Source organism: Oncorhynchus keta, chromosome 35 (assembly GCF_023373465.1).
Source record: "Oncorhynchus keta strain PuntledgeMale-10-30-2019 chromosome 35, Oket_V2, whole genome shotgun sequence".
Lineage (NCBI taxonomy): Eukaryota > Metazoa > Chordata > Actinopteri > Salmoniformes > Salmonidae > Oncorhynchus > Oncorhynchus keta.
Window position 1 is genome coordinate 64,794,457 of NC_068455.1, and position 6,344 is coordinate 64,800,800.

General features: G+C 39.8%; 1 long non-coding RNA gene across 1 annotated transcript; it reads right to left on the reverse strand.

Moving 5' to 3' along the window:
- Nucleotides 1–500: 500 nt before the first annotated feature.
- LOC118383081 (uncharacterized) lies at nucleotides 501–2,568 on the reverse strand. The gene is made up of 4 exons (XR_008093245.1): nucleotides 2,356–2,568; nucleotides 1,847–2,285; nucleotides 1,643–1,752; nucleotides 501–1,548 (listed from the first exon to the last, which is right to left on the reverse strand). It is a non-coding gene; the product is annotated as an uncharacterized LOC118383081 (long non-coding RNA).
- Between the last annotated feature and the right edge of the window lie 3,776 nt (nucleotides 2,569–6,344).

The following is a 6,344-nucleotide window of genomic DNA, read 5'->3' on the forward strand; positions in this document are numbered from 1 at the left end:
AATCTGCCTACCTCATCCCCATACTGTTTTTATTTACTTTCCTGCTCTTTTGCACACCAGGGGCCTGTTGCACAAAACTAGGATAAGGGATTAAGCCAGGATATCTTGGTGATCCTGGCTCAATTGATCCGTAATCCGGTTGCACTAAAGATGGATAGGGGGCAGGAGGATATGTTATGGTATAAATTACCATGGAGATTTATTCTGTGGAGCTAGCCTGCTCCAGACCAGGCTAAATTCCAGGATCTATTTAATCTCATCCCTAATGTCAGTCAGCAGTCACCACAAATGGAAACCAATAGTTATTTCACTGCTCACTATACATTGTTATCACATATAACTAGACCCACTGTCATTATTTAAACATTTGTGATCATTAATTTCAATGATTTTGGATTTAAAAAAATGATTTTTAGATGTTGCTATCATTAGATAATTTACAGTTTCCCATAGACTATATATAAAATGATAGAATATTAGGGCCACAGAGGGAAAAAAGACAAGTCATAATATTGTAACCAGTTGTTTTAAAGGAGGACAGTTGTTAAAATGACAGATGCGGGGCATTTCGTGAAATTGTACTTCAGTATGGTTTCATAAACAAAGACATGCTGATGTGCCAGAATATTAAGTATCACATTGTCATAAGTATCAAAACTGTAAAAACAATATGTAGCTTTTCTGCAGAAAGAACCAGCCTCATAAATGTATGACTTTATCCTTTTTCTTCAGTGTGGCCCTAGTACTCTGTCATATAAACAAATACACATTCCATATGAATATAAAAACACAATGTGTAACATTATGTTCCTTTATTGAATAAGGACAAAACAAAGCAGGTAAACCATCAGCTCCTTTCGAAACTGAAGTCACAGTGACTCTACAAGATGGAAAGCACAGAATCCAAGCATATTATACAAAATGATACATACACATTCAAAGGTCTCTATATAACACACCCTGCATGTCTGCACACTAAAATAAATGCAGGACAAATCCATACACATCAACTGAACAGACAAATGAATGGATGCAGTAGCCTCCCTGCAGCCTTGGATTACACACAGTATACCGCACAAACATCATAAGAGGCCAAATTCGTAAAAAACGAACCCAAAAAAACCCAAATTCCTCTGCCACCGCAGGACATATTTAACCAAAATTGAAAGCACACATACTAACTAAAATAATTCAACACATATTGGTCCCTCAGCAGCCGACCACTGTCGTCATCAGGGAAGATTGCCGGATTGTCCCAGTCCATGGCTGGTGGCACTCTGGGGGCCCTCTCCTTCCTCAGGCAGGCCACATTGTGGAGGACAGCACAAGCCACAGTAATATCACATGCCCTAACAGGGCTGACCCTTAATTTGTGAAGGCAGTGAAAGCGTGCCTTCAGGAGGCCAAAGGTCATTTCAACTCTGGCCCTGGTCCTGGCATGGGCATGGTTGTAGGCCTGCTGTGCTTCCTGGGGGTCTGTGAAAGGTGTCAGGAGAAAAGGCTGGCAGCCATACCCCCTGTCTCCCAGCAACACACCAGAGAATTCACCTGTCAACACAAAATCTCATCATTACTACCTCATAAACACAGTGATATTCTTGACACAGCCATGATGGTTATAAATAGGGGTTGTGTGGCTTACCTTGTGATAGGCACTGAGATTTCAGAGGCCCGAAAGATTCTGGAGTCATGGACTGAGCCAGGCCATTTTGCCACAACATTGCTGATCACACAGTCAGCATTGCAGACCATCTGAAATCATAAGATGAGGAATATTACACCAATCAATGCACATCACTGGCAATGCAGTGTTCGTCAATGGACAATATCAAAAAGTTATGTTCACCTGAACATTAATGCTGTGAAAGGATTTCCTATTCACAAAATCGGCCTCATGGGCACCTGAGGGGGCTTTTATCCTTATGTGTGTGCAGTCCACTGCACCAATGACATTGGGGAAACCTGTCACACAAAGTAATGAGTATCCTACTATGTGTTAATTTTTATTTTGAGCTGTGTCATCTTCTTGGAGCTGGGGGAGGAAATACAAATAATGATTAATACATTTGTGTTACAGTTAGCATACAGTGTACATTGAAGGCATATCTCACCTCCCTCTCAAGTTTTTTTATTTCAAGGTCCAGTTTCCTAATTGTCCTCTTTTTTATTTCGGACTCCAGTGCAAGATTTTCCATCTTTTTCTTCTTGTACTGAATGTCTATGTCTGCCAGTTCTATTTGGCGCCGGAGGTGGTTGCCATACAACTTTCTGATAGCTTGTGAGCTCTGTGAACACAATACAAGCTGGATACAGCTGGAATTTGGCAGGATGTGGTGTCCTTTTATTAATACGCACTATGTTGCCAGGCTGGTTTTCCCACTGTATAGCATCTGGGTCCTGTAAAAGAAATTAGATTTTTTGATTTTGATGAGGACTCCTCACCATTGTAGAGTAAATAGTACTTTCACAGTCTTACCATGATACCTCATGCCTTCTGGAATCCAGAGAGATGGTCTCCTCCTCATCATCATCATCATCGTCTCAATCATGTGCTGTTGCTGCTGCACTGGGGCCTTCACCCTATCACATTTAATCGGATTCATATTGAAGCTAGTAGACAAGACATGCCAGGCCTACAGTATGCCTTTGATGGAGTACTCACTGGATAAGCATCGTCTGGTGCTTGTGCTGGTGGCTCTAACAGGAACACAGTGCTGCCAGACACTGCAAGGCAATAGGTAAACCAAAGTCAGACAGTCCAAATTGATTCAATATGAATGTGGTTGTATCCCATGTAGAGATGGAAGGACATACCTTGAATGAAGCGGGTGGCATCTTGGGAGGAACCTATGCTCGTCTCTTTCCCCCCAGGGATCCCCTCTAAGACGGGCCTGCTTTTATTTAGCTCCAAGGCCATGTCCTCTGCTGGGGTAAGGTCAGCCTTTGGTGACCCACCACCCGTGCCTTGTCTGTGGGTATTCTTTTTCACTGCTAAAACAGTACAGACAATGTGTGAGCAGGCACCTTCTGGGTACAATATATGCTTGTGCTTTGTTAAATATTAGTCAGGGACCATACCATTCTGCAGAATGTTCTTGTATTTGATTTTGACCTGCTGCCATGTCCGTTTTGGCCCGTTCATGTTTAATCTACACACACACACACACATTTAATGGAGTCACACTGCAAAAATTACTTGGTATTTTTGTCTTGTTTTCAGTAAAAATATATATTTTTTTAAACTTAAATAAAGATGTATTTTCTTGATTTGCTAAATGACCTAGCAAAATAAGTATAGTTTAGACAAAAAATATAAACTTTAAGTAAATGTGTGCTTAAAACAAGCAAATAAAAAATCTGTCAATATAATAAAAATTCTCTTGAAATAAGTTTACTTTTTCCATAAACACTTAATTTTAGAAAAGTTCTCGTTTCACTGGCAGATTTTTTTGCTTATTTTCCTAGGTAATTTTGCTCAAGAAAATATTCAAGATGTTTTTTTTTTACTGAAAACAAGACAAAAATACTAAGTAAGAAAGACATTTTTGCAGTGCAGTGAGCAACCGACCTTGGGTCCTTTGAAAGGCGCTATATAAATTAAAGTGATTATTATAGCTCATCTATTTATTCAATTAAATTGTATTTATATAGCACTTTTCACAATTGTTTCATTCTGTCAAAGCAGCTTTACATTAATGAAAGCAGGAGAAACACAAAAAAACGGTGGACAACATAAGAAGCAGAGTACAACGGCTAAAATTAATCCGTACTGAGCGTAGTAACGTTAAATAATAATGTAAGGCTTTAATAATAATTTATCATAGCTTTATACAGTGTGATGGACTTACTTTACACAATTTCACTCATATCTGCAGTGCATTTCAATTAAAAATGTAACCGTTTCATAATTACAGTACAACTGCGTTTTTGGAGATGTGAATTAAATATTTGAATTGTAATTGTGATGTTTCAGCGGAGCGGTGAGTGTGTAATTGTGCACTACTTACGCATTCAGGCGGTCTGCAATACTTTGCCACGCTTTTTCTCTTTGCTTTATCACTGTGGCGGTGTTGCCTTTCTTCTTAATTATATCTTTTACCTCCTCGTATGCCTCCATGAGGATTTGTGCTTCCGACGGGGAAAAGTACGCGGCTCTAGTTGCCATGGTAAATCAGTTAATCTGTGATCTGTGGCGGGGTCTATTTGAGTGAGCCGTGAGCGCGCACCTATGCAGGATTGGTTTCACCTGGCTTAATGAATCCGTGTCTGCTCATCCTGGCTTGGTCTTTGTGCAACCAATTAAGCCTGGACGCACATGTTTTGGCTTCATTGAGCTCAGCTGAGTCATTTATCCCGGATGTCTTAATTCTACTTTTGTGCAACAGGCCCCAGTATTTCTACTTGCACATCATCATCTGCTCATTTATCACTCCAGTGTTAATTTGCTAAATTGTAATTACTTCGCCCCTATGGCCTATTTATTGCCTCCCTCCTCATGCCTTTTGCACACAATGTATATAGACTTGATTTTTTCTACTGTGTCATTGACTTGTTTATTGTGTTATTGGCTTGTTTATTGTTTACTCCATGTGTAACTCTGTGTTGCTGTCTGTGTCACACTGCTTTGCTTTATCTTGGCCAGGTCACAGTTGTAAATGAGAACTTGTTCTCAACTAGCCCACCTGGTTAAATAAAGGTGAAATAAAAATCAAATAAATGTAAAGAACAAACCACCCTCCTTTCGTTTCTGTCTTAAGTAACCTATCTATCTTTTTATTTTTTTTATTTCACCTTTATTTAACCAGGTAGGCTAGTTGAGAACAAGTTCTCATTTGCAACTGCGACCTGGCCAAGATAAAGCATAGCAGTGTGAACAGACAACAGAGTTACACATGGAGTAAACAATTAGCAAGTCAATAACACAGTAGAAAAAAATGGGCAGTCTATATACAATGTGTGCAAAAGGCATGAGGAGGTAGGCGAATAATACAATTTTGCAGATTAACACTGGAGTGATAAATGATCAGATGGGCATGTACAGGTAGAGATACAGCTGCACCATCGAGAGCATCCCGACAGGTTGCACCACCGCTTGGTAAGGCAACTGCTCGGCATCCGACTGTAAGGCGCTTCAGAGGGTTGTGCGTACAGCCCAATACATCACTGGGGCCAAGCTTCCAGCCATCCAGGACCTATATACTAGGTGGTGTCAGAAGAAGGCCCAAAAAATTGTCAAAAACTCCAGTCACCCAAGTCATAGACTGTTCTCTCTGCTACCGCATGGCAAGCGGTACCGGAGTGCCAAGTCCAAAAGGCTCCTTAGCAGCTTCTACCCCCAAGCTATAACGCTGCTAGACAATTAATAAAATGGCCACTCGGACTGTTTACATTGACCCCCACCCCCTTCTTGTTTCTACATTGCTGCTACTCACTGTTTAATATCTATGCATGCTCACTTTACCCCTACCTACATGTACAAATTACCTCGACTAACCTGTACTAGGTACCAATACCCCCTGTATATAGCCTCGTTATTGTTATGTAATTTTATTGTGTTACTTTATTGCATTTTTTAATTTAGTTTATTTGGTAAATATTTCCTTAACTCTATTTCTAGAAGCGCATTGTTGGTTAACGGCCTGTAAAGTAAGCATTTCAAGGTAAGGTCTACATACACCTGTTGTATTCAGCGCATCTGACAAATAAAATCTATTTGATTTGACAGTAAACGTTTACATTAGTTTACAAGACCTGTCTGGGCTGCCATGATACATGTGACACAGACCCAGCTACAACGGTCTGGACACTGCACTCTCCCTGGAGGTAATTCTACACTTTACTGTAAAACAATACAATTAAACATGGCTGCGTCTGACACCCTATTTCTTCTATAGTGCACTACTTTTGAGCCCTAGTTTTAAAAGTTTGTTGGCTACGTAGAGAACATTTGCCATTTAATTTTTTTGGACCAAGCAGACTTTGAAGGGAAAGTGTTCAATGGCTCGGATTCAAGCCACACACATTTGAACCAGTACACCAATTAGTCTGGTAAATGTTCATTCATGTTCAAGACCATTCTTCATTACGTGCCATTGAAAACGTTCTGCAGTCTGCCTTGTCAAAACGAAACTCAACCTAGTCTATTATATTCTATCCCCTTACCATTTGAGTGAAATGAAACTGAAATAAAAGTATAGACGGACTGAACCAAATGATAACAAAATCAGGCTATATATATTTCTTTTTTCACGTTAACTACATTCTAATAAAGTGTAGGCTAAAATGATACGTGAATACAGTGAACTTCTGAACATTTTCAAAATGTGATGGCATGAATGTTGTCA